Source organism: Cupressus sempervirens, chromosome 10 (genome assembly GCF_028749045.1).
Source record: "Cupressus sempervirens isolate cs-2001-9-10 chromosome 10, ASM2874904v1, whole genome shotgun sequence".
NCBI lineage: Eukaryota > Viridiplantae > Streptophyta > Pinopsida > Cupressales > Cupressaceae > Cupressus > Cupressus sempervirens.
Genome location: NC_143127.1, coordinates 47,311,485 through 47,325,243, shown reverse-complemented (window position 1 = coordinate 47,325,243; position 13,759 = coordinate 47,311,485).

Below are 13,759 nucleotides of genomic sequence, written 5' to 3'. Positions count from 1 at the left end.
ATTATGCGCTTTGTTTCATTAGGTACTTGCAAGTTGAAAGCATCTAGAAAGATGTCCTTAATTTCTATCAATGCTTGTCTTTTCCTATACTCATTACTCAGTATCTCTTGCTTCTTCTTCTTTTCTAAAGCCTACTCTATGTTCATTATTTTATAATCACAGCTTGGTATGACTCTCTCCTCATCAAGTGCAAGATCTCCATAGTGAAGTACCCTTGCTACCTTGGTAGAGCTCGAGCTTGGTGCTAAAATTTGCAATGGTACTAGATCAGTGCTCAGCTACTATGTAGTTCTAGTGGGAGTCCCTATAGTAGGAAAATTTATTAATGTTTGAATTGCCTCTTGTTCTTTCTCCTTAGGGGTTTTATCCTCTTCTGTTCTACCTTGATCAATGATTGTGATTTGAGGAAGTGCACCTTGACTTTGTGATCTAGGAATAGAGATATCCTTCTATCTTGTTTGCTCCTTTGCTTGCTCCTTGATAGTTGAAGTCACTGTGACTATGGTGTGAACCTTAACTAATGAATCTTGCACTACTTGCTCTTATGGTTGTCCACTTGTAGATGTTGGAGTATGTGAAGGTGGTTCTTATGGATTCACCTTTTCCTTTGTAATCTCAGTTACAACTTTTTGTAGTTCCTCTATAGTCACCAATACTAGATTAGTATATAGCTATGATTGCAAAGTAGTCTAGTGAAGGATCTTTCTAAGATCCTATGTAGTCAATGGGTTGATGTTCTGACTAGAGGTGTCAGGAACATCCTTCACAATTACTATCTCTTCAGGTGTAGGTGTTGCATGTGGAGGGCTAGGAGGCGGAAATTGTGTGTCTTGCACACTTGGTTCTTATTGCTACTCCAAAGACCACAAATTACTTTCCAGAGATCACAAATTACTTTCCACATGAGAGTGAATTTCTTCACAACATCTTAAATTTTATTTTGTAAAATGTTGAATGCTCTTTATTTGGGTGCAAATTTTCTCCCATGCTTCATACTCACCTTTCTTATTTGGCCTTTTTTAGGCATCACACAAGCCAAAGTTGACTCTCTTATCTCCTCCATATTGAGGCAATAATTCCATTTATTTTCTACAATAGATTATAACTCCTTAGGCATAGTATTATCAAGTTCAAGTGGAGTATACTTGAACTTGGCCATCATAGTGTAAACTGATTCTTCCACTATGTTTTGTTCCTCTCTTGTCAACTTATTAAAATCAATGCCTTTAAGTCCTAACAAGTCTACATTGTCCCCAATGTTGTCACAAATGCTTTCCAAATCTCATTTAGTGGTGTGAATTATCACTCTAAACTGGTTAATAGCATTACACTTAGTTCTCTCCTCATCTGACTCTAGAGGTGCCACATATTTTCTCCATTATTTCTTCTCTACTAGTCCTCCCTGTTTACACTAATTTAGTATGCAAACAAACACTTGACTAAATGAAAAAAAGCATTAACATTAACTAAATTAACATAAACCTCAAGATAGACAAAGAAGAAACAACTCAAATGAGAATATGAGCCATTAAGGGGCTCTCTCAATGAGGTTGTTCTCTTGTTTTAGGGATGTTTCTATTTGCTTAGATTTGGTATGTATGCTCAAATACTCAAAATATCTTCAATGGAGGATTTGGATTTTGGATGTGGATATATGGTGGTTGATGTGAAACTTTCTCTCAAAATAGCATTATGGCTTTAGGATGATGGAGTGTGTCAAAATGGCTTGGGAGGGGATCCAATTTATAGGCTAAGGGCTTGAGGGTTTGAGGGCTAAGATGCAAGGATGGGGAAAAGCTCATGGAGGGCTCAGATTGCATGAGAAGAGAGCACATGGATTGTGCTTCCTTACAGCCAATTAGGGAGTGATGCATGTCATAGGGTCATTGGTTAGAGCAAGAGGGGTTGAGGGGTCAACAAAGGAGGCTCAAAGCTCATAAAGACCCTCATAATGGCTTGTAAGAGCAATGAATGGGCTTGTAAGAGTCATTTACGGATTTGTAGGCTTCATAAAGTTTTATGGTTGGGATATTTTGAGGGGATAGACTTTGGCTTGGCTTAGGAAAGTCTTAAGCTTGTTTAGGATTGTGCAAATGATTAAGGCTTGGATTAGAGATGGTTAAGATTAGATTAGGCTTGTTAAAGATGGGCAAGTGGATGGCATTTATGAGGGTGGGTGAAGGAGGAGATATTTGTTGGCTTTGGCTTGGGTTAGCAATTCTTAACCCATGTTTAGGGAATGTGAAAAGGTTGTGGGGGATTAGGATTAGGGTCAAAGATAAGGATTGACATCTTCTAGAAGAGTCTAGGCTTTGGATGAGGATGAAGCCTTTCTAGAAGAGTCTAGAACTTCCTAGGATGAGGATAAATAAAGTTCATTTATTTCAAAGGTTTGGGTTCAGGAGATATTTATTAAAATATTTTTAATAAACATTAGGATTAATATTTAATCTTAATTAAATATTTTGAGTTGGGATTAGGGGTAGGAAATGATGGAATTAGCCTTTAATTGAAATTAAAGAAGGATTAGAAGATTTTGGAAGAGGTTAGTGGTCTTAAGGAAATTGGCCAAGTTTTGGGCAAAAAATAAATAAATTATTTATTTTGGGACTTTTGGTCAATTTATTAATTAAATAATTAAAAAATAAGGAAATAATATTTAAATAAGATTTAAACATTTTTGGGAGAGATTCCTTAATTAAATATTTTTAATTAAGATAAAGGGATTTAATGGCATAAAAATAAATTAATAAATTAATAAATGATGATGTCATCAGGGACTTTTTTAGAAAATAAAAATACTTTATTTTCTAAAGGATTTTTAGGTGGCTACATTCTACCCCTCTTTGACATAGTGTTGAGATAACTCTATTTCAAAGAAGTTTGAATATAAACGACACGAGGAAGATGTTTTAGCAACAAAGTTGCCCCAGTCTTGGATAAGAAAGAGAGACTAGAGTATGAGATGCCCCCTCAAGAAGGTGATGGGGAGAGAAAATGAGGCTCGACGACTTCTTGAAAAATACAAGAATCTAGGATAAGCAACGAGACTCAGATTGGAAAATAGAAGGCACTGAATTAGCTCAAACTCTCACTATGAGAGAATGATAAAGGATAATTAGATGCACAAGAGGAAGCAAGCTTAAGACTTTAGGGAAGATGGAGGATGAAAGAGCAGAGCACCATAAAAAGGAATCCAAGATTAGGGAAGGGATGATGGGATGAGATAAAGCTGAGGCAATAGGATTTCAAAGAGTCAGATTGGCGGAAGATGGGTTTCGGAGATCCCTAGGACTAGGATTGTGGATCTCAAAAGATGAGGCTTGGTGGATTGATTGGATTGGTGGATCCCTAAGACTAGGATTGTGTATCCCTAAAGCTAAAATTGAAGATTGATTCAAAGAGATACTGATGGATAAGCTGGGGTAGGAGAGACAGATGCTAAATATGGATGGGGGATAATGGAGATGAAGGGAATCCATTGAAGCTTTTTGAGTGGGGGGGATAATTCAAAGAGAAGTACCACCATGTAGTTGAGCACTAGATTTGCTATAGGACTATTGGTTAATTGCCAAGGTTACCAAGAACATCAAGGCCATGTCACCAACCATCCAGAGGACTGAAAGACTGACTCGAAACAAACACACAAGGATTCCCCCAGCATCACACATGAAATCCAGAGGAAACAACATGTAATTAACACTGGGTAACCCACAAGAAAAAAAGAAACAAATGAAATACTTGATCAAAACTATATGCTCAGAGTGCCCCATTCATAGCATACTATGATATGAAAGATCGTGGCAACCTTGAGGAGGGAACAAAAAGATTGCTTGGAAAAGATACTTCAAGAGCCAAAAGGGAAGATTCCAAATCAAAAGAAAGCGAAAATCCAAAAGAGAATCATTTGCCAATGAGATGGGTAGGACAAGGTACTAACGGACAAGGAGCAGACATGAGGAAAGCTATATCCTGCAAGGATCTATGAGAGAGCACCTAAGCTGGTGGATTTGGATTAGTGATGCACTTGGCAAGCTGAACTAAGAAGGATAACACTTTTGTGATAGGAGATCTAGCTAAAGGATGCATTGGAATAGCTAACCAAGGGTTTGTGCAAGATGTTGATCAAGGATGAACTGACACGAAAGCTGGATGGATACAATGGTACTAAGCTAAAGAGGATGGACAAGCTGACAGACCAAGATATGTTACAAATGTAGAACATTTTTCATGTTTGGTTTTGTGAGATGAAAATGTTTTAGAGTGTGTTGGATGGATAGTTGGATAATTTGATGGTCTTGTGAAAAGCTTAAGGAAAATAGGATTCTTTGTGTGCATGTGATAGGATACAAACTAGGATACAAGCTTTGGCATATAATACATGCCAAAATATGGTACAAGTTTTGGACAAGATTTGGATGTACAAGGTATGGTACAAGATTTACAAGGTATGATACAAGCTTTATAAGGTATGATACAAGCTTTGGTACAAGATTTACAAGCTGTACAGGAGGTATTTACAAGCTTCATTAGATGTTGGATATTTGGTTGGAACACCAAAGGAACAAGCAAGTGTTTTATGGGATGGTGAGTGGATGGATGAGCGATAGGATAGTGATAGATAATGGATTAGTCTTAGTACAAAAGGCACTTGAATTACTAGGTTTTCACCAAGGTATCTATCCAAGGTGCTTGAATTGCCAAGTTTTCACCATTGGACGCTTATTTCTCTTCACTATTTTTTTTTTTTTGTATTTTTCAAGAGTTGGGTATACCAAGGATCTTCAAGCATACAAATTCTTGAGATGAATGATGTTAGTAGGATCAAGAGTTCTCCTTCTAGTGTAGATAGTTGATAGGCTCCGGAGCCAAAGGAGGTAGTGACAACATAAGGACCAAGCCATGTAGGTTCAAACTTTCCTTTCTTTTTTCGATCAGCTTGGACTTTCATATTTACTTTGAGGACCATGTTGCTCGGCTGAAAGTGTTGGGGAAGAACCTTCTTATTGAAGTTCCTTTTGAGATGAGATTGATAGACTATGAGGTGATCATAGGCATGTTGTCACTTCTCATCTAGGAGATCTAGTTGGGTGAGCTGAGCTACTTTGTATTCTTCATCTGATATTTGCCCTTGCATAGATATGCATAAGGAGGGAAGTTCAACCTCTATGGGTAGTACCACTTCAGCACCATAAACGAGGGAGTATGGAGTTGTACCTGTCGATGTACAGAAGGAGGTTCAATGGGCTGATAGGGCTGGATTTATTTGCAGGTGCCAATCACGGCCAAAATCATTGACAACTTTCTTTAGGATTTTGAGGAGGGTTTTGTTAGTTGCCTCTGCTTGGCCATTACCTTGTGAGAAATATGGGCTAGAAAAGTGGTGATGGATGTGGAGGGAAGTGCATAGTTCTTCTATATTGAGATTTTCAAAGTTACCACCATGGTCGGTGAAGATGGTAGATGGGATGCCGAAGCATCAAACAATGTGGTACAAGATGAACTTGGAGACTTGAACTCCTATAGCTGAGACTACGGGGACTACTTCCACCCATTTAGTGAAATAGTTTGTAGCTATTATTATCCATTTATGTCCATCAGATGAGAGAGGTGTGATAGTTCCAACTAAATCAAGGCCCCAACAAGAAAAAGGCCAAGGTGGTGCAATAGGCTATAGATCTTGTGCTAGAGCATGCACAAGATTTGCGTGCTACTGACATGGGAGACATTTTCTAACAAAGTCACAGGAGTCTTCTTCGATGGTAGGCCAATAGTAGCCTACTCTAAGGATTTTTTGCGCTAGGACAATACCACTCATGTGGGCATCGCAAAGTTCAGAGTGTACTTCTTTTAACACCATCGCAACCTCATTTTCATCTCAACGTCGAGAGAGAGTATTGTGATAACCTCAACAATATATGGTATTGGCTATGATAACATAGCAGGATGACTTTCAGATAAGGTTCTGGTGTTGGGTACGTGTGAGGTGAGGGGAGATGATACTACCTTTAAGGTAAGCGTGAATCTCATGGTACCAAGGGGATTGGGGACCAACCAAGATGTAAACATAGTTTGAGTCATCATTTGCATAGGTGGGTGTGAGGAGCTGCTTAATTAAAAACTCATACTATATAGCCCCTTGGGGAATTTCCAAGAGTGAGCCAATAGTAGCCATAGCATCCACTGCTTTGTTCTGCATTTGAGGCACTTGTGTAAACTGAAGCTTTGTAAAATACTGGGTTAGCTGATCAACTAGCTCTTTGTAGGGTAATAAATTTTCATCTTTGGTTTGATATTCATTTAGGACTTGCTTGATGATGAGCTGAGAATTGCCAAAGATTTGTAACTTGGTGATGTTCCATTCTATGGTTGTCTTTAATCCTGCTATGAGAGCCTTATATTTAGCTATATTGTTGGTGCTAGGGAATTGTAGCTTGAAGGCTTTTGGAACGTAATCTCCTTGAGGTGTGACCAACAATATAACTGCCCCTGATCTATGAGATGTGTATGAGCCATCAAAATAAAGTTTCCATGGGGGTTGTTCTTCAATTATACAAATATGCTCATCTAGAAATTATGTGATTAAAGGATATACATTGACTAAAGGTGCATTAGCTAAATGGTCTGCTATGGCTTAGCCTTTGACTACCTTTTTGTCCACATATTGGATGTCAAATTCACTAAGGAGCATGACCCATTTAGCCAAACGGCTTGTAAGTGTTGTTTTAGAGAGCATATACTTGAGAGAATCAATTATGGATACAAGTTGGATGGTATGACTTAGCATGTAGTGGTGAAGCTTTTGAGTTGATAAAACAACTGCTAAACAAGCTTTTTCCATAGGAGTGTAATTGAGTTCATAACCAACTAGGGTTCTACTGATATAGTAGATGGCTCTTTCTCTGCTATAGTCATTGTGCTATGCGAGAAGTGCCCCTAGAGTAGTAGGCATTGCTGGTATGTACAAGATCAAGGGACGACTAGGAACTGGTGGAACCAAGATAGGGGGATTGGCGAGATACTACTTGAGATGATCGAAGCTGCGTTGAAATAAAGGATCCCACTTGAATTTTTCATCCTTTTTCAGTAAATGTGCAAATGGTGTACACTTATCTGCAAGCTAGGAGATGAAGCGCCAGACAGATTGAAGCTTTCCCTTAAGAGTGTGAAGCTGTTGCAGTGTCTGGGGAGGAGGCATGTCTAAGATAGCCTTGACCTTCTTGGGGTCAATCTCTATACCTCATTTAGAAACTATAAAGCTTAGAAGCTTGCCAGATGTGACCCCAAAGACACACTTCTTGGGATTCATCATGAGATGATATTTGGCTAACCTATCAATGAATTTCTCCAGGTCAGCAAGATGATCCATGAAGGTATGAGATTTGACCAAGATATCATCCACATAATGCTCTAAAATGCTATGGATAAGATCATGGAAAATGGATTTCATAGCTCTTTGATAGGTAGCCCCAACATTCTTTAGGTGAAAAGGCATCATGTTGTAGCAAAAGGTTCCCCAAGGGGTAGTGAATGCTATCTTATGCTAATCTTCTACTGCAATCTTGATTTGATTATACCTAAAAAATCCTTCCATGAGGGATAGAATTTCATGTCCACCTATAAGATCTACAATCATATCTATGTTGGGCAAGGGAAAATCATCTTTTGGACAAGCTTTGTTAAGATCTCTGAAATCAATGTAGATTCTAATGTCACCAAAAGGCTTAGTGACAAGGACCATGTTGGAGATCCACTCTGAGTAGTCGATAGATCGAATAACCTTAGTAGCTAACATTCTTTCTAATTCAGCTTTGACCAGTAATGATACCTTGGGGTGCAATTTTCTAAGCTTTTTTCTGACGGGCTTGATCTTTGGATCGTCTGCAAGATGATGAACTACAAGCTTTGGATCAAGTCCTGGCATGTCCTGATATGACCATGCAAATTGGCCAATGTTCTCTCTTAAGACCTCAAAGAGGAGGTCAGCTTGGTCTTGTGATAGGGATGCAGCAATGTGAATAAGTCTAGGGATCTTTGAAGAATTGATGTTGACTTCTCTAGTATCCTCAATTAGAATAGAAGACACCTCTGGTTGATTATCTTGAGGAGGCAATGCTAAATCCTCATGTTCTACTTGTGACTCTAGATTTTCTTGCTGAGGGACTCTCTTCGCTATCTTAGCTAGTCTCGAATTCACCTTAGTTCCAATTTTGGGTGTATCAAAACTAGGTTGGGGATTTTCTCCAAAATACCCCATGGGATCTAGCTTATAGATATAAGAAGAATCTAGCTTTGTTTTCTTGTGAGGAGTTTCGGCTCCCATGAATCTTATAAGTGCTTCCTCTGATGTGAACTTATCAATGTGTATGATGCTTAGTTAGTCCGAATCTATGAGTTTAGGGTGAGCGAGTGGTAGGTCGATGAAGTGGATGGATAGTTCTTGGAGAATAGTCTCCCAGGAAGATTTGGTCTGGGATATCATTGTAGGCTCTCTTTTCAACTTCCTCTAGAATGTCATTGATTTCTACAAGGTCACGATGGATGTTCAAAAAAGCATGACCATCTGTATTGGTGCCCCCAGTTGTGGGTATGCTAAAGCCTAGACCAAACTTCTTTTCCCATTTGTGTGCTTCGATGGGGTACTACATGCCTCTTTCATCTGGTCCTAGACCACCACCTTGATAGTTCCATTTTTTAGTGATGAGCTTATGTGCTTGGGGATACTTCTGGCTGAAGTGATCAAGGTGTGCTTGATTTCTTGGAGGTGCATCCTTATGTAACCAATTTTTGATATCTAGATTGAGCTCCTCATGAAGAGGGATTCTTGGGGATACAAAGGTTGTTGGGCCAAGCTATGTGTATCGAGTAGGTGGAGTCTCCTTGGCATCATGATATGTGGGTCATACATGGGTGTGTGGATCAAGTGGCAATGCACCAACTGCAAATGCATCAGATAGGCTATATTCTCTACAACCTTTGTTGTTGATCTTTACGGTAGATATTATGGAGGCGAGGATGGTTTCTGGGTCATTATAGGTGTTGGATGAACTAGCAATGGATTGGTTGACTTCAATGCAAGGGAAATGGTTTGTATATGAGGCTTCAACTACATTGTAATAAGAAAAGGGTTTTGGATCAGCATGGATGGTCACTTCAGTGCCTTGATGCAAAAATTTGAAGCACTGATGATATGTGGATGGAATGGCCTTCATGGCATGAATCCAGGGGTAACCAAGGAGGATGTTAAATGGTAGGTTTAGATCAACAACATGGAAAATTATCTCTTGGATGATCGGCCCAACCTTGATGGGTAGCAAAACTGTCCCCTCTGTGGTCCACTCCAAGTTGTCATAAGCTTTGATGTTGATAACCTCATTGATGATATCTACCTCAGTATACCTAGCTTTTTTTTATGAATTTTAGGGTGAAAATATTCAAGGTTGATCCATTATCTATCATTACTCTTTTTATGGAGAAGTTGGATACCATGATGGCTATGCAAAGTGGAAGGGTGTGATCTGGCTTGACCATGGGTATGTTGGTGGTTTTGAATGATAGGGAACATGAGGATGAAAGGTGTCCAACAAGATTATGAAAATTAGTCACATTAATATTTGAAGGGGCACAGGATTCTATGAGAGCATTGTCAAGGATGTCTTTATACAAAGGACTAGTGCAGAGAAGGTCTAAAATGGAGATTTAGGCTAGCATGTTCCTAATGTGTTCCAAGATATTGTATTGGCTTTTGGACAAAGCTGATGATACTATTGGGGTTGATAGTGCTGATGGGACTGATGGGGCTATGATGTTCAATCCTGCTCTTCTAGTGGTGATTGCACACTCATTGCTTGGGCTTTCGATATTGATAACATTGACAGAAGGCTCTTTTTCAGATATACAATCAATAAGGCTACCATAGTCTATGTAGGATGAAGTGTGGTCATTGTTCTTCCCATGTTGTTGGTTTGGCTAGCAGTTGTTGGTGTTGTTGTTGTTGGTTTGGATAGGTGCTTTTCTAGGATTTTGGTTGTTGTGAGGAGTAAAAGCATTTTGATAGATCAGTAAGCCTGTATTGGGAAAGGTTTGAGCACCAACGATGATTTCTTTTCTATCAATGAGGTCCTGCACATAATCTTTTAGTTTCATGCATCTGAGGGTAGTGTGACCTTTTACCCTATAAAATTTGCAGTACTCATAATCTTTGTACCATGTAGCTTTGGATTGGCTTGGTTCAATTTTTTGGGTAGGAGGAAATTTGATGAGGTTTTCCTTAGTCAATTTCTCAAAAATGACATCCAATGGCTCACTAAGGGGTGTATAGTTTCTAGGTGCAGGTTGGAACTTGGGCTTTGGTCCTACAACTACATTGATGACATTAGCTTGATTGATAGACCCTTGAAATTTGGGTCCTGGATTGTAGCTTTGATAGCTTTGGAGATTCTATTGTTGGTAGTTGATAGCTTGTTGATTGTTTGGTTGATATGGTGGGTTGGACTGATTTTGGGAAGGACCAACAATATTCATATGTCTTGTATCGGTAACCCCATCTGTTCCAACGTGCTTATTTTTGTTCCAATACCTATACTTTTCATTGGAATGTGATTGATTTTGGTTGGCCTCCTTGTAAATCTTGACCACACCATCTTTAATGAGTCCTTCCTCAAGGATCATTCCTTTCTCTTGGATATCCTTATAGGTCTGCAAATAGTTCATGGTCATGTGGTGAGCCAAGTTGGGATGGGCATTATCAATAAACATTTTCACCAAATGGCACTCTGGCAAGGTGTAGGATATGCAAGTGTTAAGGGTTTGCCATCTTTGTAGGTGTATTCAAGAAGGATTTCTCCACCTTTTTGCTTAGTGTGGACAATATAAACTACTAATAGCTCTTTTTCAACAAGATGGGCATATTGGGCTACAAATGCCTCAGACAATTCAACAAAGTTTTTAATTGTGCCATATGGGATTCTATAAAACCATTCAAGAGCTAGTCTAGCCAAGCTTTTGGGAAAGAGGAATAAGAGGAAGATTTCATTGTATGCCACTTCTTGGCAGTGCATATAGAATTCTTTGATGTGGGTGACTGGATCTCCTTTTTCTCTAAATTTGTCAAACTTGGGTATCTCAAAATGCTTGGGGAATGGAGTCATAGTACTAGCACTATCAAATGGATAAGGACACACAGTCTCAAACTTGAATTTCTTTGGATCATTCCCTTGTTGGATGGCTTTTAGAGCCATCTTCATGGCTTCCCATTCTAAATTAATAGGTGATGGCTATGGTGCCTCTACTATAGGAGCACTCTGAGGGAGATATGCGTTGAATGGTGCAACTGAATATGGATGGCTTTGAGGTATGGGCTGGTAGGGATTGTACATGGCTTGGGCAACTAAATGGTGGATGATGGGTTGCTGAGGTGGAGGTGGCACATATTGCTACATGTATTGCAAGGCTTGCTATTGATATTGGATTTGAGGTTGGATTTGATGAACATAAGCTGGCTATGGGATAAATGGATTGCTTTATGGAGGTAAGGTACAAGATGGTCGTGAAGCTTGGGGAAAGGATCGGGGAGCTTGTGGAATGTGAATTTGGATTTGAGGAGTTTGACCAATATATGTGGGTTGTGCCCCCATTTGGGAAGGTATCTGCATGGCAAAAGAGGCCAAGTATTTGGAGGTTGCTGGTGGTGGATTTCCTCCTAGAAGTGGCATAGAAAAATAGTTAGTAACATGAGGTAATTGATTAGTTGGTGGTGGAGGTGGTGGGAATTGAAATCTTAGGAATGGAACTAATGGGGTTTGATAGCTTGGTGGCTGGATTTGAAAGCTTGGTAGAGTGGTGGCAGGAGCTTGGGTCAATTGAGAGCTTGGTAGAACATTGGTAGTAGCTTGTGGGGTTTGATAGCTTCATGGAGTGAGGGTAGTAGCTTGTGGGTTTGTGGCTGATGGCACTAAACTCCAAGGACCTAGTGGAAGTGATGGAATTGTGTTCTAAGCTGGGGGTGATGAAAGGTTTATTACTTGGCCCCATGGGTGGCATCCCTATTGTATATTTCTTAGGTTGGCCAAAGATGCTAGCACTGATTTGGGAGATGGGTGGATTTGGAAGGCTGGGTTGGAGAACAGTAGCAGTAATAGTGAAGGGACTTAATGGTGAGGTGTTTTGGGAAAAGATAGTTTGGAGTGGAGTGGTATGGAAAAATGGTGGAGTGGTGGTAGTTGGATTGGTTTGCGAAAGGGAGATTTCAACTTGAGTGGAAGCTGGTATGTTTGGGTCTGTTGGATCATATGGGGTGGGTTAAGGCTCTTCTTTTGGTATATACAAAGGATGACTTGGATCATAAGAGGCTATGTGTGGTGGCAGCTACCCAAATAGAGGGTTAGAAGGATCTAATAAGGGAGGAGATCTTCCAAAATTGAAGGCTCCTACGTTGTCCCTCTGAAAGTTTTCCATGATTGTTTCTTTGTTCTTGTCTATAATGGTGTTCACCAATACTGCATTTTTTGGTTGGTTCATGAAAGTGTCAATGTCAATAGGTAATGGTATAGCTTTCTCTGGGCTGAAGGATGGTTGAGTGCTCAAGGGGAGTGATGCTATTTGATCCAAATGATAGGGCTCCATTGTTTCCTTCTTCTTGGCTAAGCGAGTGACAGGTGGCATGAAAATGTTCTTAGGGATGAGATGCAACAATGCTGATGGATGCAAAGGGGGAAGGTTTTTCTATGCAAATGATTTCCTAGGTTGAGGAAAAGCTATATGACAAACCTAAGGAGGATTGGGTTGGGGATTCTAATCTTCAAAGATATGTTGCCAAATCATGAAAGGTCTACTTTTCTATGTGCAACCTTGGTGGTGATTGTGTAACCTTAAGGAAGATTGATGATCCTTTAGGAAAAACATGAGATTGACCACTTGTGGATCCCAACCTTTAGCTCAAGGTGATGAGGGATGACAAGTGACAAGGCTAGATTACCCTAGAAAAAGCTTTGTCAGAGGGATAACCTAGGTGAGACTGGTGGATTTGCAAGATGGTAGGAATGGTAGAATTTTGGCAAGGTGACAACAATTTTGAAGGCTTGGATGTGAACTTTTGATTACTGGCTAGATGGTTTGGTTCTAAAGAAAAGAACTAAATGAGATGGATGAGCTAAAATTCTTAAAGGGATAACTTAGAATGGCTGGCTTTCCTACAAAGATGACTCTAAAGTGAAACTTATGCAAGAAGATGTGGAGAAACAAGGGGGCCTAATCATAGAAATCATGCCTAGTTGGTAAGACATAAGCAGGGTTAACTCCTAGATGCTTGCTAAATTTTATAGTGTGATCTAACCAGGCATCTTGACAGGTTTCGTCGACAGCTTTGTCTTTTGCTTTGTGGAGTTTGGCAATTCGAGCACTTGGTGTTACTTCCTTTCTCTTGGTCAAAATTTCTTGGTATGCTTAAGATGGCTTGAGTTTGGCTTTGTGAAACTTTTGTTTGGGTTTGGGTTGTTCTGACATAAATTCCTAAATCTTCTTGGCTTTGAGAGTGTTGGAAATATTCAAGATATGACAAGTTACTGAGAGGGGAGGGGTGAATTAGTAACTTTTAAAATTTCAAATAATAAAACTGCATACTGATATATTCACCATTCATCCAAGTAACCTACTGTAAGCATGAAACAAAATCATTTGCAACACTTGAACACACAGATTTGGTGACCCAGAAACCTTCCAAATAGAAAGTAAAACTGGGGTGGGGATGAAACCCACAAAG